This window comes from Triturus cristatus, chromosome 4_1 (genome assembly GCF_964204655.1).
Source record: "Triturus cristatus chromosome 4_1, aTriCri1.1, whole genome shotgun sequence".
NCBI lineage: Eukaryota > Metazoa > Chordata > Amphibia > Caudata > Salamandridae > Triturus > Triturus cristatus.
In genome coordinates, this window is record NC_140585.1 from 711037930 (window position 1) to 711064239 (window position 26310).

The 26310-nt window shown below is 47.4% G+C and overlaps 1 protein-coding gene across 3 annotated transcripts in view; it reads left to right on the forward strand.

The window, feature by feature from the left end:
• The window catches only part of DOCK4 (dedicator of cytokinesis 4), a 1768257-nt gene that overhangs the window by 386665 nt on the left and 1355282 nt on the right, over nt 1-26310 (forward strand). The window lies entirely within an intron of this gene.

Here is a 26310-nt window from a genome sequence, read left to right on the forward strand (position 1 = left end):
GCAGCCCCTCGCTGCTCTGCCCGCCTGGTGAGCCAGCACGCACGGTGGGTCGATGCCTGGCAGTGCGACACATATTTATTTTCAGATCATCCACTGGGTCACGTGATCTGTCTCCTACTCCCGCCCCTTCTGACAGGGGCGGAGCGTGTTGTGGCACACCCCCGGTTGGTCAGGCCCCCCAACCGCCCGAAGGACTAACGGGGCGCCGTCGCGGTCTTCCCAGAACCCCCTTCGGCTCCTGGACCTTGGCTCGGGCACCCTTACTGTGCTGGACAGGGGTACCCTTACTGTACCGCCTGTCGCAGAGGTACCCTTACTGTACCCGTCTGCCTCCAGATCGCCCTGTAACTCCGCCACAGCTCTGGGGAGGCTACCGTCGCTGCCAGAGCCCCCCTTCCTCCCTTCGCTGTTTATAGGTGCCCTGCCCCTGCGAGCCAGCTTTTAGTGGGCTAAATTATGGGTCCTGTTCTGTAACCCGTAAATATACGGCATTAATTTGCAACATTACTCAGAAGCCCAGGGCAGACTAGCAAAGAATGTCTTTTGGCCCCACTGCCGCTCAGCTTAGACGTGACTGGAGTTACTAGCTTTCTTAGCGATGCCACTGCAGATCTTCCTAACGTAATTATGGGAAGATCTAGCACCTACATATGGAGCCAGAACTGAACCATAGCTGAATTCGTCAATCCATCGATTCCCTTCATATCCTAGCACAAAGGTGTTAATTTCCACTTTGTCTACAAAGGTGATGTATAGATAGCGTCATGGTTCCTGAATTGCTGCTGCTGCTGCGGGGATTGCATGATTTCTTTAGCAGGACAAAACATTTTTACGTAACTGCTAAATGGACCTATTCTTTTTTCATGACTCCGGATAAAGCCAATAAGACTGACTGAGCTGCCGAAGATACATCGCTCAGCTCGAGGACCCAAATTTGTGAACGTTTCCCACCTCCCTGGCTCCAAGGCAAGGCTGGGCGAGAAGAGCAACACCTAAATCTGATTCTCAGGCTGGAAAATATGGCATCGGTAACAAGGCATTGGTGAAATAGGCGCTTATGGACCTGCAATCCTATTAAGATTCTTCAATTGGCCAAATTAGGTGCCACCTGGCTTGGAATTGTGTTCCCAACAGCTACAGCACAATAAGCAGGGTGAAGGTAACGTGTGAGTTAACCACTTCACCTACGTATATAAACACAAGCTGACATTACGGTTACCTAAATTTGCTTCCTTTCACATCGTATTAGTCCCTTGTTTACTACAAACTGACCCATATCTTAGCAACATCTCCTCGTTTTAGCCTCTCTACTTGCAAATTAAGTTACCTTAAATTGGACGATAGAGTCTTATACTAGTCCCGCTGTTATCCCAATCTTTTCTTACTCTCCACTGGGACAGCGTATCCAATTTCCTTGCTTGTTGAATAGAAGCTAGCTTTGGACTTTATTGCTGCTGAAAGGAGTTAATAGGTTTGCCTACAGTCCTTGTTATACCAGTGTTGCTGTGCTATAGGTAAGTCGTGGCACCGACATCGTGGCTTGAAAAGGAAACTTCTTATTTTTATCAAATAATTTGTTGTGAGCCCCAGTTATGATTTCGTTCATATCCTCATAGTTGGCAGTGTCTCTATCTTGCCAATACCTCGGTCACGTCCGCCTTAAATCATGACAATACATCTGGCTTTTCCGCTAGCCTTGCCCATTAACCTGCCAAATGTCAGTGGAGAGCAGCACAACTCTGGTCATGCTTATTTCAGAAGGTGTTAAGCCCTTTCCATTACTAGAAAGTTCAAGTGCAAAATTCAAGAGGTATGGTCGCTCTCTGCTCTCTCAATTATTACCATGTAGATGAGGGCATGCCATTCCCGGGTGTCTGGTTGAAGTATGCACAGGTAATTGACACTCATTCTGGGGTGTCTGTTTGAAGTATGCACAGGGCATTGCCACTCTCCCACGTGCAGTGCTGTGAAACTTTGAAGTAGTTCATCAAATTCAGCCAGCCACCCCCTAGGTGGAGGCTTGGACTCCCAAACTTCTGCTAGTGTAAAACCCGGCTACACCTCCAGTTCAGTGAAATAGTAATTCACGACACTGACAACCCCAGGGGCCAAATACTGGGCTGTGTAAATGCGGCCCAATATCACCATGAACAATTAGCTTGGAGTGGATGGGTGTTAACCTAGGCTGGCTGAAGGCAAAAACTTTGACAATCACTCCTGGCAAGATGTGCCAACGCGGGTAGAATAAAGCGTTATCCAGCCCGCCTTACTTCCTTTCCCAGTTCGACACAGGTCGAAGAAGAATGCCCCTTCCAGAAAGGTCATGGCCTTATCCCTGAAGCCTATCCATACAGCATTCTACCGGAACTGTAAAGCATTGTTTTGTAAAGCCTTTCTGGTTCCACAATTAATTGTGGTCGATATGCTCTCCCTCCGTTTGAACAAAATCTTAGCTAATCGTACGCCTGCCTAATTCCCAGGGCTGGCTGGCTGAATGCTTTACGCCTGGAATTGCCCTACCAAATGTGGCCTTGCACTGAAACTTCACTGGGTTGTCTAAACTTCCCTTTTGGAGCTGGAAACACCCCCCGTACTCCTTGTGCTTACTAAATGGACCCGCTCCTTAGTTTCCAGCACACAATGCACTAAAAATGTCACCTGACCCTGGTGCCTATCGAACAACAGTGACAGGCTCTGCCACCTTCATACAATACATAAACAACCTCACAAGGTCGCAGAAGCGGCAAGCCAGGCTAAGTCTCGGTAAACCATGTCACTGTGCTTTCCCTGGACTCCCTGTGAATAAGGTAACATATCTATATATACATACTCTCCCTTATCCTGGTGCACCACTTGAGACACATGACTTCGTCCCTTCAGGCATGGAACTAATGCCAAAGAGATTCCCCCCTAGTACCGGATAACCCTAATAAATGCTGAATTTGGGACAAAGATACCAGGGAATAAATGCAAAAGGGGGGGTTCTCCAGTGCATGTGAACCCATGGCATTGCGATTAGTAACTGTTGCTCTGTTTGAGCTAGAACATGCGACTTTATTCATTTAATCAATTGATTCAGCAAAGCATGCTGGAGCTAAAGGAATATCTGGCCGGCCCCATGTCACTCTGGGCTTTACCTTGCCTCCCTGTGGAACAGGGAGAACAACCTTAAAGATGCTATGTATGACACACAAACCCAGGCCTATCCGCTTGTCTCCAAACAGCTCGGGCTGATGACTATCCTGTCTAGACAAAGCTGACACTATGACTGTGAGTTGAAGCAAACATTACACCAGCTGTTTCCGAATGGCAAGGCTAAAGATGAAAGGCAGCAGCATCTCTTGACTTAAGCGTGGAACTCCCAATAATAAATACCTTCAAGATGTCATGTATGACCCACAAACCCAGGCCTTCAGCTTGTCTCAAAAACAGCTCTGGCTGCTGACTTTTCTGTATAGCCTAAGCTGGCACTGTGACTGTGATTTGAAAGGACACATTACACCAGCTGTTTTCGGATAGCAAGGTAAAGATGAGACAGCAGCACCTCTTGACTCAAACTTGGAACTCAGAATAATAACCTCGGTATTCCAAATCCAAACATTTAACCAAAGTTATATCACATGTGACTATCTTAATCACCATCAGCCTAGGCCTACTTCCGTATTAAAATGGCAAGTGGCCCGCAAAAGAGTACATTTGACATATAAAGCCCTGCATTTTAAACATGAAGCCATGAATCGAAGGAGAGCTTGGGGACAATGGTGTGAATAGTGGTGGTGGCCCCAGGCCCAGGGCTTTCAGGAGTGAAACATCCTCCAAGTTAAGAGAGACCACTAACTCAACTCGAGCTTGGGAAGCTGCCCCATGGTTGCTTGCATGGATTGTAGTTCCACCAGCAACACAAATTACATTACAGGTACCAATATGAGCATGATGTTTGGACAACAATGCCTATATATCTTACATCAGACTCTAAAAACCATGCTGTTTTGGCAAGCCGTTATGTTCGACAACAGGTGGTAAAAGTAGCCAGTCTACCGTACCTGCAAATAACAACCTGTATCTATACCAATACTTGTCTCATTCAAAATGTTTCCAATAAAACCCTTCCACAAATGAAAACATATTACCGCCTCATAGCCCACCAAGAACCACACACTCACACTTAGCTTAGTGTGTCACGGCCCTCCCTGACACACCCGTCTCCAACTTTGATCTAGTAAGACCAAGCTCGCTACCCCCGCATATTTCGGCCAGCACAGAACAGTCACCGAAAATACAATACTGCCCCCACACACCTATGGTGTCAAACAGGACTTATTTTACGGTATTTTGGAGACACAGGCGGCTGCTGCAGAGATCTAGCTGTGTCAGTCCGGGCTAGGGCTATCAACTAACCGGCTGGCACAGGGGGGTGCTAATACTGAAACTATGTGAGTAATATCTTGTTACGGACTCCAAATATCAAGAAAGGTATCTACCTTCAAGATGTTATGTATGACACAAACCCAGGCCTTCAGCTTGTCTCAAAACAGCTCAGGCTGCTGACTTTTCCGTATAGACTAAGCTATGACTGTGATTTGAAAGAAAACATTACACCAGCTGCTTTCGGCTAGCAAGGCAAAGATGAAAGACAGCAGCATCTCCTGACTCAAGCGTGGAACTCACAATAATAACATTGGTAGTCCAAATCCAAACATTTAACCAATATCTGATGTCATGTGACTATCCTAATCACCATCAACCTAGGCCTATTTCCTTATAAAATGGCAAGTGGCCCGCAAAGGAGTACATTAGAAATATGATGCCATGCATTTTCAACATGAAGCCATGAATCGAATGAAAGCTTGGGGTCAATAGTGTGCATAGTGATGGTGGCCTCTAGTTCAGGGCTTTCAGGAATGAAACATCCTTCAAGTTAAGAGAGACCACTAACTCAACTCGAGCTTGGGAACTGCCCCCATAGGTTGCTCGCATGGATTGTAGTTCCACCATACTTGTCTCATGCAGAATGTTCCCAATAAGAACCCAGAACCCCAATCGTTGTTGCATTTTTCTAACCAAAGTGCCATCAAAGGGGGGCATTTTCCTTGCTTGCACAATGGGGCTGAGGCAACTTTGTTACATCACCGGTAGATGCTTTGTAAAAGGTGAAGAATGAATGAACGTGACTAAAGGAGAGCGAAAGGACAACAAGGGCGGTGAAAAAACAACCGATATCATCCATGTGTGCGTTGCCCGAGCTACACCCAAGGCCTCCCTCAGGACAAAGCACGCAACCACCCACTCCCGGATCCGTGCTGCATGGCCAAATAATGCACGGGCCATCCTTAGCTGGTCCTAAAAGAAGTACATGAGCGCCCACACTCCCAATCAATGCACCGCCATCCGAACTGTATACCCGCTCCGACATGGCCAAAGGAACTATACTGCGCAATATCCTGGGAAATAACTACATGCGCTGTAGACTGGGACTACCCACCCATTCTTCGAGACAAACCGAAAAGTGAAAAGGCAGAGCTCAGGCACATGATGGTATGGGTGAAACGTGCAGCTCCGGGGCCAGTGCCCAGCGGCAATCTCGCGCGCGGGGGCACCCCTGCGGTATTATGGAGCGCTGCAGCGTTCACAATACCGCCAAGGCACCCAAGTCCAGCAAGCCTCTTTAAATTTAGGCCCACCGCGACGCGAACGCGCCCACGAGACACGAGAGGTATTGGAGCAAAATCTTGTGAACCATGCACGCACCGGTATCATGGATCTGCCAACATGAGCCGCCAGCCATCACATGTTGCATATTTATAGACACGGAACGCTCCTCTTAGATACGTGCTGCTCCTGTAATAGTGCACGTTGTTACTACCTTCCCTCAAGTCCCTTCTCCCAACCCTTGACGCCCCTTCCTAAGCCGCTGCTAGCATCGCGGGTGTGTGCACAAATCACCCCGTACCTACTGGGGGCCACCTGAGCTGGGGACACAAAGACAGACGTTAAAGCGCAACTCCCCCTCCATCGCGCAAGGTGTGCCCACTATCCTGCTCCTGCCTCCTGCTCCCGAGCCATTAATAGTGCTTTATAAATGCACCGGTGAAAGGAGACACCATTTTAAACCATGTGAGATATGTTACTAAACATCTTAGCACGAAGGCCAAAGACCACCCTTAAAGAGGTGCACCAAATTCCACATTTGTGAGTTGAACCAAAAAATTAACCGAATAAACTTCGAACAGGTTGAGGAACAATGGAGCAGTGCCACCATGTGGCCTACACACTAATGCCCGTAGGGGTAAACACTTAATAACTTCTCTTAATGACAATTCTATCTATTGTACCTGAAACAATCTTGTAAATTATTTACAAACATTACTCAAATTGAGTTACAAATTTATGTAAAGTTCCAATCATTAGCGTATTTAGGTACAACATTTTTTTGTCTCTTTATCATGCCTGTACTCTGGAATATCAATTATACTAAGGCACTGTGAAAGCCAAAAATCATGTGCCTGCTTAACCCAATCATCATCCCTGGTACAACAACATCTGCCACATTAGCAGCCTACAACCAGCGTCCCCCGGGAACGAGGAATAAATGCCCCCTAGGGCCCAGCTGCACCACAAATTACCTACTGCTGCAGGTGCAGCTGCCCACTAGGCTGAATCAACATTGGGCCGAAACTGTGGAGGCGGCAGACAGGCTCGAGGCAGCCAGGCCAGGGCAAGGTCACGGTAGGCCCCCATCCCCGAATTACCAGCCAGAAATGTTGGGGAGACCCGCCCACAGAGCCCTCCTCTCCACACCGGGGCCATGCGCACTACAGGAGGAGCCTCCAAGAACTCGGGGGAGAACAGCCAGCCAAGACGGATGGCAGCAAACCCCAGGTACCCCACCCCTTGCAATGGGTCACAACTCTGCCCATAAACAACGACCCCCACCACCTAATGCAACAGCCAGAATACTGCGATCCTAAAAGATGGAACAAGCGGCATCTCCTGAAAACCAAAGAAACCATTGCACAAGTTGGCGTTTACCATTAACACGCGACAACTACAACATGCTCCATTCTCTTTATAATTAGCACGGGAATCCGCTGGCAGCATGGAGGCAAATGCGCCATGCGAAAACCTCTTACGGCAGTAGTGTATATAGACTGTGAGGGGGTGGGCAGCACACTCACACAGCGAACTCCTGCGCGCCCTCTACACGGTGCCGGATGTTGCCCCCAGGGCCTCCAGCACCATCCTGGAGCCCCAGAGCGCAAACTGACGACATCACCAGCGGTCGCGGCCCCGGGGCAGCAGATGACCACTGACCCGCCACGCCCCAGAAACCAAATGTACGCACAAGCGCCCCCTGACCCGAGGGAACAAAAGGCGGCGCGCAGGAAGCAGAGGAGGAACTGGGCGAGAAGGACGCCTATGTAGGGTGGGGGCTAGCCTCGCCCCCCTTAACGACCCGCCTCCACCTGCACACGCATTGGGAGATCTCCTCCCTGGGCGCGGCCTCGCGCACGAGGCAGAAGAAGGGGGAGGGGGAAGGCTGCGACGGGCGGCCACTAGAAAGCTGCCCTGCTGATGTCCCAATGCGTGGGACGCGGGCAGCGGCATACTAGATTTAACGGAAAAAAGCATGTGCCAGCAAAAAAAATTCTCTTTAATGACGAGACACGTTTAAATATAGATGAGCTGTAGCATCCTAAATTATTAAATCACATACATTTCAGTATAACAGCCACAGGTCGTCCAATGTGATGATAAAAAAGCCTGAAGGGAAAACCGTGACGAATAACAAAACGCCAAACTACATTTCATTTAATTACAGAGAAAAGTTAAACGGTACTAGTTGTCAGTAACCTTTGTAGTAGTGCAACAGAGATCAACTAAGGTACGAAAAGCGAGCGATATAATTATAACAGTAAAAAGACAAAGGTTTTACCATCTCATACTAGTAAAAGAACAAAACTAACAGAACACTCCAGTGATTGTTTAAGCGTCTTCATTTACCGCCCCTTGTTTTCCTGTCACACTGGGCCTAAGTTAACTCAGTCCAAGGGAAAGTTTACCTCCTGGGGCTAGGTTTGCCTCCCAGGAGTAAGGAAGTTGGAACATTTCCGAGCACAGAACCCCCACAGCAACCTGCGGAAGAGGCTATACCAATCTACATATTAGGACTTCTGACAGGAAACGGAGGCCGACCTTGCGTAAAACCTTTCCACGGGATAAACAAACAAACCAGCTATACATACATACATACGGCAGTAAGTACCCTGTTCGGTTTTAAAGGGGAAAAAACACACACACAAAAACACTTATAGTATTTAGTGGCCAAAATACGATTATGGAAACTCATAAACCTAATACGATGACCTCTACAGGTTCGGGTCGCTTTTGTCATTACGCCTACTTTCATTAAGTGGCATCTAGCGAACATTAGAGCACTTAGCAACATATTAAATAAAAATAAAGTCAGATGCATTAATAGTGCAAATGCATAGTTTACAACTGCTAAGCGGTATATGTGGTCCAGCGCTTTTCCCTTTAATAGGTATAAAACCACAATAGCAAATATAGGCTAATTTGGCATTCATGTAGTGTTATTATTTTCTGTGTATTTGTTCTTTTATTATTCCGTCCTCCTTTTTTCATTCATTGCATATGTGGATACAACCGCTACGAATTTTTGATTTAGTAACAATGCAGCCTATGTCCCCGCCCACTGACCTATGTGGCTATAGCTGCTTGTGCCCTTCCAACAAGAATCTTGACGTATTGGGCACCCACAAGAAGTATGACATGCTACGCCGGCTTGGCATTTTTAAGTTTCACAGAGCTCCTTCTCTGACGAGATACACGGTGAAATACGTGACGTGCACTATCGGGGGTCTTCACACTGAACTTGTTGAGAATGATTTACCTTTTGCTAACTTGTGAATGGCTTATTTACCTGCAGTATGTGACTACCTTCTCCGTCTGTGTTTACATTACCCTATGAGCCATGGTAAGCCCCATTAGAAAGTATTTGAACTCACTGAATTCATCACCTTCAGAAATCAAATTTACCAAGCCTCTCTTTTGACATGGGGAATGGTCACTGATTTTAGTCACCTGTACCAATATAGCTCAGCGGAACCAGTTGGGCTAACGGGAGAGTGAAAATATCTCTATGCATATTATGTTTGTCTTCGTTTATATGTCTACCATCGTGTGTATGTCTGTCTGTCTGTCTGTCTTCATAAAACTTTCCCAAAAACGGCTACTTTTTGACTAGTTTGGGCATAGAAAGTTTTGGTGTGATCGATCTTGCAGGGTCTGAGAAAAAGAGGGGGTCCCTAAACTCATATTCCCCATTCATTTTGCCATAGAAACTTTAGACACAGCTACAGCCCAAACTGCTGAATGGATTTAAATACAGCCTTATGACACATACAATTAAGAGTCCAATCTCCTAGCGTTGTACTTGATCTTGAACGTTATGAGTCGCTTTATTCTAAAAGTAGCTTTAATCCATTTTAACCAACACTTGTTTAGTTGTAAACACAAAAAGGGCAAAAAGTACCAAAAACAATAATAATGCATTCCGTCCGGCCCGGCATGGGTGGGCGCGGTACTCAAATGGGGAGCGGCGGAGGAGGATCTGCTACGAGAGGAGGAAGCGAAGGGCGCCCGCAAACACCCGATATCCATGGAGTGGGCACAACTCCTCATCCTGTTTAAGCAAGCAGACAATACAGGGGACACCCCAGACACGTCACAACCCTCTCCCCGCACCCCGGCGACCCCCCCCGACCACCCCGGATCAACGGAGGACACAAACAACCCATAGGAAAGACAACATACCCAGCAGCGAAGGCATGTGCAGACCCGGTCCCCCGGCTGGGCGTTAAATGGCAATCCGACCACCCGCCCCCTCCCTTCCCCCCTGGGGAGCCTTAAAGCACACCACACACACCTACCACCAACCCGTACATACTGTGTCATAGGAGCACCTCGCCCGCCGGCCTCACATCCCCCCTCCCCCCCCCTTCCACACTTCACGCACTTCCTCCCTTCCTCCCATAACATACCCAGTTTCGGGGGCCCCCCCCCTACCCCAGGGCCCTTTCCAAACAGCCTCACAGACGTAGATGATCCCAGTTGGCGGTTTACATTCTGTTGTTCTAGTTACACGACATGCTAGGGAATGTGAGACAAGAGGAGACGCTAGATAGACCGAGATAGGAAGATAAATTCACCCCTGATCGAGACGGCAGATATAGACACGACCAGGGCATTAGACAGGGAGACCAGATGACACCAGCACAGGGGAGGACAGATCTCTCGAACCATCGGGGAAGACCCGATGGCTAATGGACTACAGCTTCCACACACTATGTCTTTCCCAATGACCCAGAATGTTACAATACAGCGATTCAGACTCATATCTGTGAATGTTTCATATGATGTAATATATGCAAAACCCTAATAAAAACATGTCAAAAAAACAAAAAAAAAAAACAATAATAATGCATTTACTTATCTCTACATAATTATCACCCCTTGACTTCCAAGGTGAGATCCTGATTGTACGTGCACGCAGTGAGCATTGTGAAAAACCAGCCCCTACAAGGGCAAGAAATGTCTTAGCCATACATTCCATATTTGACATGCAACAAAGTTCAAGACCTTCGTTAAATTGAGGTTGAAACGATAATACTTCCAACCAGAGCACTCGGGACCCTCTTAATGCCAATGTAAATTTTACAAAATGATAAAATTAAAATCACACCTCCTGATCTTTATATACGACATCACGAGGTCACTTATAATTTAGGTTAATAACACCCGGAGCCCACATGTAAACGTCAAGAACCAATCGATTTGTAACATAGCCAAAGCGAGACCCGTGAACAAAACCGTCTTAAACATAGTGGTTCGCCAAAAAGAGGAAAAGGCCACTAAAGCACCTCGTGAGTATAGGGGGTAACCTGACGTGCACCTACCTAAAAAATCTGAATAGGCGGCGTCATACACTGAATGGATTTGCACCAAATTTGGCAGAAAGCCATATCTTGGTCAAGAAAGAGTGCTTTTTTTGTGTTTTGGTGTAAATCCGTTCAGTAGTTTGGGAGAAATTAAGGTTGAAAAAAAACGGTATATTTAATGCTGATGATGATCTGTGGAGTGGACAGATCTCAAACGGATTGGCTGCCACCCCCTCAACCAGGAAGTGGTAACAGCTATTTTAGGATTAAAACGAAAAAATTAATACATAAGGGGGCATGATAGGGATATTCTGACCCCCCCTACGCCTGGTGGTGGAGTCCCAGAGGGCCCGGGGTAGGCCAGGGGCCAAGGAGTGGGGTAGGTACGGGGACCATGCATGTTTTTTGGGGGTGGGGGAGCAGGGCGGCAAATGGCTCTTCTCCCTGAGCTGTTTGTGCCGCAGGACCCCATCCCCTGAGGCCCGAAGTTTCTTTTAAGGGGAAGGGGGCACACGGCCCCCCTACACAAGCTATTCCTGGCTCCGAGACCCATCACCTTTGGCTCAGTCTAATTAATTGAGGGAGGGCGCATAATGTTTTAAACTCTAAAAAGCACAGAAATTCACCAGTTATAGTTCTCTCAAGTCACTTGTCATGCACTGCTAGTTACTCCACATATTACATCACTCCAAACATATTCTATGAAATCATTGACAATATCACTGCAACATTTTAAATGAAATTATTGATGAGAAAACTGTGCATGGCAGGGGCGTTAGTTATAGTTAGTTACCTTAGGGCACGAGTTATAGTTACTTCCGATAACTAAGTGGTGAATTTCTGTGGTTTTTAGAGTTTCAAATGTTATGTTGTTACTGAACATTTCCCCTAACTATAACGTTACCTTAACTTTTGTTTTTTTCAGTGAAACTATATGTGTATGTATATACGTAGGAGTCTGTCACAGAGAGCTCTTGCGGAATGCCACGATACCCAGTTCGGGCCCAGGTGGCTAAAAACATGCAGACCATAATCACCTAGATGATGTTAGGGGTCTTTTCCACCCCTAGTTCCAGCTCTTCATTTTTATGTCATTACTCTGATTCCCAAATACAAAATAAAATCAGATTAGAATATACTGGACAATTTTGACACACACTTCACAGATCCCACTCACAATTTAATTTAGAAATGTTGGCACCGCAAGGAGGTTGACCCTACTCGGCCGCATTGGGTGCCTGAGTGCCGAACTGATGATGAGGCGTGCCACAGGAGAATTCTGGTGGGCGAGGGTCTCTAAAAAGCTTAGGGGATTTCAAGTTGAATAAACGTTTTAAAAGGCCTGCCACTGCGTGGACCAAGTATGGCTCCTTTTTTAGTAATTTATAAAATAGAAATAATTTTGCTTAGTTTGCAAACTATGCAGCAGTTTGTGTAGCATAACAGGTCCATAACTATGCCAAGAAAGCCACAGCCTCGGAATCAGATAATTCTACTGACCCTGGAGTATAGGAAGTATATGTTGAGAATGCACCTCGAACAGTCTTCTTTAAAGTGACCCTTCGGATTATGGCGTAATGACCTGCATTCGCTTGGAACCAATGATGCATAAAGGAGTATCTCTATGTGAACATTTGCGTTTCCAATGTCTTCTGTGTGTGCGTAAATCCTGAGGTTAATGCCAAATGTCTCTGGGCTTTGGGCACTGGAAAAAACTGCAGGACTGTTTATTTTCTTCCCCGCTTCACAGCTCATCTTTCTTAATTGTCATTGTCTCTATCACGTCTCAATAGAAACGGCCTCAAAACACCAACTACATCACAAGGGCAATCATTGGGTAAAACTTGACTATGACTATTGAACGTGTTTGTAAATCCAGTATCTGTAAAGCGCATTCCTACCAAAACGTGCCTCTGCCACCGAAGCCCGAAAACAACTGCACTGGCTCCCCGTTGAATACCGGATCCTTTTCAAATCCATGTGCCTGGTGTATAAAGCCTTAGCTAAACCCAGCCCTACAAGCATGGGATCCATTCTTTCTCGGCATAACCCCAGTAGAAATCTTCGCTCCAGTCACAAACTTCTCCTCTCTGTACCCCGTGTCAGAAAAGCAAGATGGGGAGGCAAGGCCTTTTCCTTCCTGGCACCTAAGTGGTGGAATGCCCTCCCTTTGGAAGTAAGATCCAGTCCCTCTCTGCAAACTTTTAGATCCGCGCTTAAGACTCACCTTTTTACACGTGCATTCCCGTAGTGGTGCTTTGTATATTCTGTTTATTGTTTATTGATTTTGATAGGCGCCTTGATACCTTCGGGTTTAGTCTGCGCGTTATAAGTTGCATAATAAATAAATAAATAAATATTCCGGCGCTGGGGGCCCTCGGGAAGATTAAGCAAGCTATTGCCCAGAGTCACATGGTGCTGGGCTGACCTGCCGCCGGTGCCGGGGATCGAACTGTGATCCTCAGCGTCCAACGTCAGTCGCCCTGGCCGCTGCGCCACACCTCTTCCCATGTTAGAGTTGGTCTTCTTTATTTTGTTTTCTTTTTATTACGCTTGTGATAGTGAACCCATAACAAAATTAGTTATTACATTGAAGATGACTTCTTATTTCTTTTTTCACCAAAACCACTTTGTATTTAAGTCACATTTAAGAAAATGTTTCATTACTGGTAGGTTGTCCTCGAAAAATACTACTGTGGTCTGTACCTTGTGCAGAGTAACTGTGGTCAGTGCTTTGTGTAGAGTATCTGCTCCCTGGAGACAGGAGCATTCTTAAATTAGATATTAAAAGCCTATATCCACCCCTCCCCATCCTCGACAGTCTTTCGACTTACTTAGTGCTACAGCCCCTGATGGTTTCTGTTTACACTCGCAGCTCTGGTTTTGACAAATACCCAATGCATTATTGCACTTAAACAGTCTCACAACTTCAGGGCACACGTTGAGGGTAGACTTGGGTTGGCGGCGTCCACCCAATATTTTCCCGTCGTCCCAGCCAAAAAGTAGGGCCCCATTAAATAGGCTGAACGTGTCCCGGTATAATTTTCCAACGCCGGGACACATTCAGCAGCGCCTGTATTTTGTCTGCTTTCAGTTCCGAGCAGCAACATGCAGGCGGTGAGGGGCTTTCATCTCCAGCTGGGCTGAAGACAGAGGCCTGGTTTTAAAGGGCCATCGACCCTCTATTTGTTCAAGTAGCTTCCTGACTGGGAGCTCTCTCGAGCATATCACCGAGATGCCTGAGCGATGGAGGGGAAACAGAGGCACACACGCAGCTTGTAATCGCCTCACAAGTCTTATGAGAATCTGTGATTTGAAGCAAGCTCTTGACTTGGTTCAATCCTATATAAAAGCGATATGAATGCACTGCAATCTCAGCTGTATCTGCTTGTACAAGTAGTTACATGAATAACAATTTAAATGAAACCATTTTTAAAGTATTTCTTTTATAGTACTACTCTTCCCAACATAGGTGTCAGAACGCTTTACATCATATGCACATGTTATACATTGACAATAGATCAGATGGCTGGCTGCTCAGCGTCGTTCGGATGATATCCGTATAGGAAGCCGTATTTTACTGCCTATCACATCAAAAGATATCAGACGCATGGGATTTTAAAGTGATTTTGTTACCCGGATGTTAGTGAGTCAGTTTTATAAAAGGCATCACTAGTTACTCATTTCTTATTGTTAAATATCCTATGGCTCTACCGTATTGTCTGTAATGTTGAATTAATATATGCGCAGAATATCCAGTTATAACTATCTTTCTTAGGGAATATGATTTACCATGGTCAGAATACCAAATGCGTTGTGCAACGTGCATTTTTTGATAATGGTCATACTGCCAACATTGTCACTGTATATAATGGTGGTATGTTTGCTGTGTTAATACATTTTTTAGTTTTGATATTCACTATTGGAGTTTCTAGGATTTTTAATGCAATGCGTGACTAGTTTGTATAATCTAGTAGCTTGTCTACAGTGGTTAGTCAGACACCAAACCTCATACACATTTGGGCTATTCATTTCGTCAGACAGACTTCAAGTTTCAGCCTTAAGTACCGATTAGCTTTCATTTGTTAAATCTCATAACGCTTTCAGATGTGAAGTCATTTCCTGTGAGGATTTGATGCCACCCCCTGTGATGTCACTTCTTGTGATGCCACACACAATGTCATGCGCCGTGATGACACTTGCAAACTGCCTTAATTGGTTATCACCCCCCCCCCCATCTCTTTGTTTTTTTTCGGACATGTGCCCTGCATAGGTTAAAATACATTTATGGTTTTACGTGAAGAAAAAAAAAGTTAATTAGACTTTATGGCTATAATACTAGATGTTTGATGGCACTAATAATAACTTTAAGTAGTTTTTATCTAGCGCTAAATACCACACATGCCGTTTTTAAGCTTTATAAATAACAAATATTGCTATTAACTCGTCATTGTACCCACCCCAGAAGGATGTGAGGCTGAGTTTCCCAGCGGGAATTAGAAGGCATGAAACCGAGACCATACCATTTGTCAGAACGAACACTCCTAAAATATACATCAAGCTCGAGGGGCGAAACAATGCTGGTTAACCTACGCCTTGGGGCAGAAAACAAGCCTAAACCGTCCGCAATTAGAAGCCAGCAAGTCGGGCTCCCATATCTTGTAGGGTGATGAATATATCCGCAGCAGCTGTGGAGCGGCGGGAAAACGAAGCGCCGCCGACGCGTCCCTTCCCTCCCCTCGTGCTCCCGCCGGCCATTGAGCTAGAGAGCAGACAGACCGACAGCGCTTTTGGTCTGAAAGTATGCCGCGGCCTTATGTCATGAGTGACTCGGGCTGACGCACGCACGTTCTCTATCCACGCCGCAGCTGCAGAGCAAGTGCCGCGCTCCTAATCTAACTTGAATGTTACCGCACCCCATCAAACACGGTGCCGACCGGTGTCCCGGAGTCACCCTAATACCAAGAGTCGACGAGTAAAGCCATAGCTGCGATGGAAGAGGAATGCTGTTGTGAACCGCTAGCACAGTATACATCGGAAGGCTTTCTGCTTTTTGCACAAGTACAGAACATTTGTAAGGAAAACTTGAACTCTAGATTCTTTCTATAAATCGGAGTGAAGCTTATTGATGTATGCTCTACTATAGAAAATACTTGACACTACTGGTGGACAAGACTTGGCTGCTGTGTGAACTTTGAACTTCTCTTTAGCAGCCAAAAAGGCCCTCCTGGAAGAAGTTCAATATTACATATTTGTGACAGAATTCGAGCATTTCTATTCTTGTTTTATTTGGTGGCCTGACAGTGGACTTTACTGAGGCCGACAATGGCCCTTTGTAATCATGGAGGCAGCTCTCTGCGCTTTGAATTATGTTGTTATGCTGTACTTGCATAGCTCCCCTCTACCAGACATTCGGCCTCTTGGCGTCACTAGCTTATTCCTGTGTTTTTAGATGCACTCGTTCTTGTCTGTGTGTGATCGCAGGTGCATACTTCACCTGGCTCTCCTGAATACGAACTTTTTATTGTTGCCTACTGTGCATCAGAAATACTGCGTGTAGGCCGCGGTTTCACCTTTAGTTTGAAACACTGACTGCCGACCAGGCAGCCCAGTCTTTCATTTTTGTTTCTAGCGTTAGCTGGAGTCCCTGAGTTCTACTTTGCATTGGAACTCAACGGGTCGGCCAACTGAGACTTTTGTCTGCCATATTTTTGTTGGGTCAACCTGTAGGTCTTAATTCTAGTTTTCATTTTAATATATCATCCTAGCTTGGAATGGGTCATTATGTCCCATACCAATATGAATATGTATAAGTTACAAACTAAAGTGTCCTTCGTAAAGCACAGATCACTTATTTATTGGGCCATTTATTTAGAAAAAAGGCGCTGCCCTTTCTGAAATAAGATCACTTTCACAAAAGCGATGCCCAACAGCTGTGAAATAAATATGCCTATTTTAGGAAAGAAATATGTACACATACATGATGCTATTAACCTTGCAGTCAGAAATTAGCACCTTCCTTAAATATGCAGACTGATAGCCTACCAGTTTAAATGCAGTATTTTCCTAAGAGGTCAAATTTCAAAGATTCTTAAACCTGATCTCCAGTGACAAGATAATATAGATTGAATGTTACCTCATGCTGATGGATCCTTCTAATCGCAGATTCCTCACCTTTTGAAATTTCCCCAGGGAACAGAGTGGATCTGAAAAATCTTTAGCAGTACCCCTTGTGCGACAGTAGGTTGTGTTGTGCATTTCCGCACCAACGTCGTTATGCTCTGAAGGTGACAAATGGAGCCACATATAAGCACCACTCATGCAAGCTGATATCAGTTGTGTTCTTTCCATGCCACAAGATGTGAATCTGGAACTACCCTTCGACTCTTCACAAGACTGTTTCCTCAATTCTTTCTACTATACCAGTGTGCAAAGGAAATGTCACCCCCAAAAACAACAAGGTTTGCACCTTGCAGAAACTGTTGCAAACAAATGTCTGTGACAGATTCCCATCAAGTTTGCATCTGGTGCTTGGGTTCAGACCACGGCTTCAAGGTCTGCAGTGGCTGCATATCAATGCCTCTGAAGCCCTTTGGGATGTGAAGCAAAGCTCTACATTGCTAAATATTGCAAGACTGTATGGTGTGACTGGTCGAAGTTGAAGGTAAGTCACGTTTCTGAAGTAATTCCCACAGCAGATCATCCCTGTAGTCAGTCTTTGGGTAAGTCCAAGAGAAAACCTAACGGGTTCAAGTCGGACTCTGCTCCTCTTTCTCACTCGCAAACTCCAGAGAAGGTGCAAGGTCATCAGTGTGCTTCACGGTCTCGCTCAAGAAGCTGTTCCACTTTGCAGCCAATTTCTACCTGTGTCCCAAGGCAGCCTGAATTTCAGGGGTTGGTGGGAGGTGCTGTGGCAAATTGAAGACTTCCTTGATGCCATGTTGTGGCTTTTTGGAATGCTACCGGCTCCCTTTGGCACACCACTGGGCTCAATGGACCTGCAAGGACCTCCCCCTGGGATCCCTCCGGCGTGTCTGCCCTCCTCACCAGCTGGACCCTCTGGACCGGTTGAGAGTCCTACACTGATGTCCGCGCTGAATCTGACTTTGGCACCACAACCCACACCAGACCATGGAGCATCAATGCTGATGCCGTCGACTCGGGATGGCAAAGCGCTTCTCATAGTGCTTCCTGACTCCTAGAAAATGCTGCTTCAGCCTCGACCATGCCCCCTCATGAGAGGGCCCAAGTCACTCAGAATTTGTTTAGAATGAACTCTGATAAGGTCGTTTATGAGTTTGTACACCCCTATACAGAGAAATTGGTATGAGGATATTCAAGATGCCAGTGACCTGGACACTTCATCTGACACTGGGCTAGTTTCTCCACCTGGACTTGCCACAGAGGACAGTGTCTCATTCCCAATGGTGATGCGAAGGGCGGCTGAGGTTCTGGACTCCAGTTGCCCACTGTGGAGGTAAAAACAAATTTCCTCACTGAGATGATGCAGCTGGGACAAACTACTGCTGAACCTCTTCAGCCATTTAATGAATCCCTCACAGACCCTGTTCTTTGGGCATGGGAAGAGTCTTGTTGTGGCCCTCTGGTCAGTAGTCAGATAGCACAACTCTATTGTTCAGCCCCGAGTGACCAGGCTTTCACTTACACTGGAAAGCTTGGTTGTTCAGGCTTCCACAAGCCAAGTAAACCCCAAAGCCTTCCCTACCACACTGCCGGAGAGAGAATCCAAGCTCATTGAAACGTTTGGAAAGCGCATGTTCTCTTTCACCAGCTTTGAATTTCATTCAGTTAATGCCAGTTGATGGTTGGGATGCTTCATGCACACTTTTTGGGACTCGGTTGCCCAGTTCCTCCATGCTGTACCGAATGATATATATGCTCCACACTTTTGCAAGCCATTCAAGATGGCTGCAATGCCACAAAGTTTATGATCCACTGTCGGCTGGATACTACAGATTCCCTTGTCAGGAGACATGACTGGATGATGATCATGGGCTTTTTGGGCAATGTCCAGGTCACTTTGATTGGCATGCATTTTGATGGCTTGCACCTTTTGGCAGGAAGCCCTCGAGCGTTTTAAGGATGGTAGGGCCACAGCACGCTTCCTGGGCCTATTCGCCCAGTGTGACTCCTAGACCTCTGGTCCAGGTCAGCACTCTCCCCGGCAGCTCCGCGTGGTAGGGCAGCGTCCTGAGCCCTCCTGTAGCATGGTGTTCCCGCCTGCAGCTCGCACCCAGCGGTAGCTTTTACCTCAGTGCCCCGTGTGATTTTGCCTCTAGTGCCCCTTTTAATTTAATTTATCTCTGCCTCCATTGTACTGTATTTTTTATCTTGTTTGTTTAGTGCCCTGCCATTTGGTCTTCGGTTATTTCTCTCCCCTTCTCCCCTCTACCGCCACTGTTCCCTGTGGCCCGCCCCCACCCCACCCCAGTCCCGTTTCCCGCCTCCCTACCTACTGTCCCGCCCCCCTCCCCTACTTATGGCGGCCGCTGCACAGTCGCGCCACTGGTGCACCAAACGTGCACCTTAGGCAAGCCCGTCTGCGACCGGACCGCGACCAGCGCCAGGACCCCTGGCCCCCACGGGCACCACGACGCCAGACGCCGCTACAATGCCAACATCCTCCACGCAGTCAACACCGGCCGATCTACCGCCTGCTTCCAGGCCACCCGAGGCACACCCACGGACATTTCATCTGCCGATACTGCAACTTCACCAGCCAGCGTACACCAGCATGTCCTGCCCCCCCACCAAAGCAGGCAACAACCACCTCAGATGCATACTGCTCAACACCCGCTCCGTCCACAGGCACGCTGTCGAACTTTGGGACCTGCTCGACTCATCCTCCCCGGACTTCGCTTTCCTGACAGTGACCTGGATGAACACCTCATCGGCACCCGACATTGCCATAGCCATCCCGAATGGTTACAAGATCACCCGCAGGGACCGCACCAACAGACCGGGAGGAGGAATCGCCATCGTTCACAGAAACACCCACAGAATCTCAACCAACACCGAAGACACCCTCAGCACCGCAGAACACCTGCACTTCCAGATCCACATCATTCCCAACACCACCCTCAGAGGAACCCTCGTGTACAGACCCCCTGGACCCCGGCCACAGTTCATCGACTCCATCACAGATGTCGTCAGCTCGCACACCCTGGCCTCCACAGACTACATCCTCCTCGGAGACCTGAACTTCCACCTCGAGAACACCAATGACAGCAACTCTCCACCACACTACTGGACAACCTCACCAACCTCTGCCTCAAACAGCTCGTTAAGACACCCACTCACTCTGCCAGACACACGCTCAACCCCATTTTCTCCACCAGCAACCCAGCCCCCATCACATCTTCAACAAAGCGAGCTCCATCATCGCACCCCAACTCCGTAAGATCTTCAACATCTCATTCGAGTCCGCCACCTTCCCAGAAAGCTGGAAACACGCAGAGATCAACGCCCTACTCAAGAAACCCAAGGCAGATCCCAAGGACCCCAAGAACTTCCGGCACATCTCCCTGCTCCCGTTCCCGGCGAAAGTCATCGATAAGATCGTCAACAGACAACTGACCCAATTCCTTGAAGAGAACACCACCCTGGACTCGTCCCAATCCGGTTTCCGCAACAACCACAGCACCGAAACTGCCCTCATAGCCGCCACCGACGGCGTCAGGGTCCTGCTGGATAAAGGCGAAACCGCGGCCCTCATCCTCCTGGACCTCTCGGCCGCGTTCGACACCGTCTGCCACCACACCCTTCACACACCCCTCTACAATGCAGGGATCCGCGACAAAGCCCTGGACTGGATCACCTCCTTTCTCACCGACAGAACCCAGAGAGTACGCCTCCCCATTCCGATTCGAAGCCACCAAGATCACCTGCGGCGTACCCAAAGGATCATCCCTCAGAACGACCCTCTTCAACGTCTACATGACACCACTCGCCAACATCGTCCGATCGCATGACCTCAACATAGTCTCATACGCCGACGACACCCAGCTGATCCTCTCCCTCACCAAAGACCCAGCCACCGCCAAAACCAACTTCCACGAAGGGATGAAGGCCGTCGCCGAATGGATGAAGAGCAGTTGCCTGGAACTGAACTCGGACAAGACGGAGGTCCTCATCCTCGGCTCCACCTCCTCCGCCTGGGACGACTCCTGGTGGCCGGCCTCGCTGGGAACGGCGCCGACACCCACTGACCACGCACGCAACCTGGGGTACATCCTGGACTCCTCTCTGTCAATGACCCAACAAGTCAACGCCGTCTCTTCCTCCTGCTTTAACACCCTCCGCATGCTTCACAAGATATACAGATATACAGATGAATCCCCACCGGAACCAGAAGAACGGTCACCCAAGCCCTCGTCACCAGCAGACTGGACTAAGGCAACGTCCTCTACGCGGGAACCATGGCTAAACTCCAGAAGAGACTCCAACGCATACAGAATGCCTCCGCACGCCTCATCCTTGACATCCCCCGCCACAGCCACATCACCGCCCACCTAAGGAACCTGCACTGGCTCCCTCTCAACAAGAGGATCACCTTCAAGCTCCTCACCCACGCTCACAAAGCACTCCACGACGCCGGACCAGCATACGTCAACAAGTGACTCACCTTCTACACCCCCAACGCCAGCTCCGCTCCGCTGACCTCGCCACCGTCCCACGCATACACCGAACAACCACCGTCGGCAGATCCTTCTCCCACCTCCCCGCCAAGACATGGAACAACCTCCCCATCCACCTACGACAGACCCAGGACCTGCTGACCTTCAGGAGACTCTTCAAGACCTGGCGCCTTGAGACCCTCACGGGTGAGTAGCGCACTTTATAAATGTTTGATTGATTGATTGATTTATTGATTTGCCATGTTAACAGTTTGCTCCTCTATGGTTACTGTGGGGCTTTCAATACAGTTTGCAAACTATGCAGCCAGATCAACAGACTACACAGCCATTTTGAAGCTGGGCATGTGGTCCCCACAGGCAGTGTGGATAACAGGGACAGCAAGTGACCCAATCCACCACCCCTCCAGCTCCTGCAACTGCAAAGCCTTTTTAGTGCTCTTTCCGAGGTACACAGCCACCCTGTTAGAGGCAGAATCTGATATTTTCTGTAAGGGTGACAGGCGATCACTTCTGAAAAATGTTCAGCTGGGTTACGCCTTACCATTCCTTGCCACCCCCACTGCATCTTCTACCATTCTTCAAATGGCTGACTTAAGGAAATCTGTCCCTCTCGCCGCAGAAAGTGCAAGCCCTACTGGCCGAAGGAGCTATAGAGATGGTAATTGCATCAGAAGTAGTCACTGGTTACTATTCCCGCTACTTTCCAAAAAAGGACGGAGGCTTCCGTCCCTTCCATCCTATCATAGACCTTTACTCTCTCAATGACTTCCCACAGAAGGACCAATTCTAGATGCGCACCCTGGGATGGGTGTTGTCTGCCTTTGACCCTGGAGATTGGATGATAGTGTTGGATCTGCATTACACTTATTTTCACACCCCTGGCCTCCAGGCACTATCTGCTATTCACAGTGGAGCTGGAGCAGTTTCAGTTTGCTGTGCACTCCTTACGTCTTATCAGTGCCCCTCTGTGTTTATGAAGGTGATGGCGGTGGTTGCTGCTTTGGTGGTCAGAGGTTCCAGTCTTCTCCTACTTCGACAATTGGCTGCTAAAGGCGGGTTCACTCCAGACAGTTGTCACCCACCTCCAGGACTATGGCGTACCTCTTAACATCGTTGGGGTTCACTATCAACATGCCAAAGTCATACCTGACTCCTTCACAGATGTTCCCCTTCATTGGAGCCATTGTGGACATGGTGCAGTTTTGTGCCTTTTCCCTGGAGCAGAGTCCAGGACACTCAGGCTATGATCTTGATATTTCAGTCTCAGTCCTGAATCTCAGTGAGACTGCTGGGACTGATTGCCACCAGCTTCCTGCTGGTCAAGCATGTCAAGTGGAATATGCTGGCTCTGCAGTGGCATCTGAAGTCCCTTTGGGCACAATAGTAGGGGAACCTCTCCCATTACATCCATATTTTGGAGGAGACTAGAAAAGACCTGCAGTGGTGGTTACTGGACATCAACTGAGTCAGTGCAGACACCTTTCCTTACTTCAACCAGAGCTGCCAGGTGTGACTGTTGCATTGCACCTGGGTTAGGGAGGCCATTTGGGAGAGATGGGGATCAAGAGGCATCTGGTCTCTGGCAGAAGCCTCTCTCAACATCATTCTACTGGAGTTGCAGGTGTTGGAAGCCTTCCTGCCATCCATCAATGGGAGCCTGGTACAGGTGCTCTTGGACAACACCTCTTTCTGTATGGTACGGCAACAGGCAGTGCGGGATGGGGTCATAGACTCTTTGTGAAGGAGGCACTGCACCTCTGGAAGTGGGTGGCAGTCCAAGGGACTTTCCTGGTTTACACTACCTGGCAGTATCACTAAATTCGAGGGGGGACAAACTTTGCCGTCAACACCTAGGTGATTACATGTGGCAATTCCACCCAGAGGCCTCAAAGGGTCTCTTGCGAGAATAGGGAGAATCCTTGCACAATCTTTTGTCACCATCGAGAGAGCGCAATATCGGCACTTTTTCAAGTTGGAGTTTGTAAAACAGCTTTCACTCGCTGACACATTCAACATAGAGTCGAGCTTGAGAATCCTATACACCTTCCTGACACTACCTCGCCTGCCTCGAGTTCTGAAGAACACTAGGAATGACTGGGTCCGAGTCATCGTAGTGGCACCGGATTGGCAAGGGGGGTTTGCTATCCAGATCTCCTGGACATGAGCATCTGCCCTCTGATCAGGCTGCTGTTTTGGGTGAATCTTCTGTCACAGCGGTCGGCCAGGGTTATATACCTGAGCCGGCACAATGTCCACCTCCGTGCCTAGATATTGAGGGTGGCAGTTGACTAAATTCGACCTTACTCCCCTACGTTATTGATGTCATCTTGTCAGCCAGGCATCCCTCCGCCAAATCGGTGATGTGCCTGCCATTGGGACAAGTTTGTAGGGCTACTCGGCAGATTGACTCACTTCATGCCAAGCTTTCCGAAGTATAATGTTTTTGTGTTGTCCTTAGCCCAGCAAGGACTTGCTTTGGACACAAATAAAGGATACTTTTAATCTCTTTTGGCTTTCCTGCAGTTGCCAGATCAACCCTCTTTTATTTAAATCAACCGTCATGAGGCCTTTATTGAAAGATTTTCAGTATGTGTACTCCTTATGAACCACTGAATGGTTGTCCACTGTGGTTTCTCACCCTCAAGACTGTTTTTCTTGTCACAATAACATCGCCACTATGTGTGAGCCAGCTACAAGCCCTAAGTTAGCCCTCTTTACACCACATTCTTCCCAGATAAAATAGTGCTGCGAACACTAGCCTCCTTTCCGTGTCAGCCATACTATTACCATTCCGATGCTCTTTGGAGTTCCTCACCGCTAAAAAGGGAGGAGAGACTCCATCAATTTTATCTTAACCCCTTGCATGCCCGCCCCTTTCCCCGCCCAGTGCCGCGCCTTCCATTAGCGGGCGGAGTTCATGACGAGCTGGACTCGTCATGGGCACAGTGCCACCGCAGCCCATGACGAGTCCAGCTCGTCATGGGCACTGAAGGGGTTAAGAGAGCTCTTACTTTTTTATCAATCATACCAGGGAACATCGCATGAATGATCAGCTCTTCATTGGATTTGCTGGGGTGAAAAAGGGCAAGGCAGTGCAGAAGAGAACCATTTCTCATTGGATCGTGCTCTGCATCAAAATCTGCTGCGCATTGGCTGTGCAGCATCGCCAAAAGGCTTGTAGACTCTTTTAGTCAGAGCCTTCAGACCAAGGCTGCTATCACTGCTTTGGCATGCAGAGTGCTTGTTCATGATATTTGTCAGGCTGCTATGTGGGCATCACTTAACACGCTCACAAGCCCCTACTGTCTGGATAGCCAGGTCTGTCGAGATGGACACTTTGCCCACTTTGCCCTGCAGGGCGTTATGAGTTGCACCAGTTCACAGACATTCCACCTAGAAGTACTGCTTTGGTATGTATTTAAAAGGTGAGGAATCTGAGATTAGAAGTATCTATCAAAAGAACAAGTTTCTTGCATTCGGTAATGCGCTTTTTAGTATCTACTCTGTCTAACTGCAGATTCCTCGCCAACACCCTGCCTCCCTGTGTTTTTTAACTTTACTCTTTTTACATCTAAAAAGTTTCAAGACTAGAGATCTGCACATTCGCCAAAGCTAGTTTGTGAGATTTCTGCTTCTGGGAGCATGTAAAGTCTAGAGTACAACTGAGATCATCTAACGTGTGTGGCACTTATATACGGCTCCACTCATCAATTCTGGAGCTGAACAATGTTGGCTCAGAGCCACGTAGCTCCGCTTGGTGGTTAGCAAGGGGACTGCTAAAGATTTTCCCAGATCTAGTCTAATGCCTAAGGAATATTCAAAAGGTGACAAATTTGCCATTACATAAAGTATTTAATATAATACGTTTATCGAAGGTAAGTAACTTCTTCGACTAGGAGAAATCTAATACACCTCTGGGATCCGCTTACCACTTAGAAATGACAAGCTTCAGTCAGGTGGTGCGGGTTGGGTGATGGCTCACTTACCAGGCACATGCAAAGTTAGCTCCTTTCACCCCGATTACTCATCCCGGTAATCAAGATAATATGGATTTGGCTGTATATAATAAGGTTGAGTTTTCAAAAGTTGAGTTGAAATTGTTTTACATTTTTACCTATGAAACTTTTAAATGTCAATTTTTTAAAAGCACTTTAAAATTGATCTAACAGTATTCTAATTACTCATAAGTACCCCTAGAAACTTTCTTCAACCCTTAAAACATCGGACTAACCTTTAATGCTACCTTTCCCTAAAGTCTAAAAACACCTACTACCCCTTAACGCTCTTTCACTGAAGCCTAAAACCTATAGCTACCCCTTAACTGTAAAAGTCCCTCAACCCTACCAACCACTTACTACCCCCTATTTCTACCCTTCAATAAACCCTTAAAAGCCTTTACCACAGTTTAACACAACCCTTCCCTGAAACTAACAAATCTCCACTTCCCCTTATAGCTACCCTTCCTTACATCCTAAAAAACTTTTTACTGGTCACACACACCCTTCCTCACCGCATTGTAAATGCTTTTCTCTGCTCCTGGCCCCTTCTAGAACAAAGATAAGTATATGACATTTGTAATTTGTTTTTGTAGCCACAGCATTATTTCCTTCTAATTTTTAGTAGACATTTTTGACACAATTATTTTTCCAATCTACTTTTCCCCCATGATATTTGTATTGCAAACTGTGACTTTT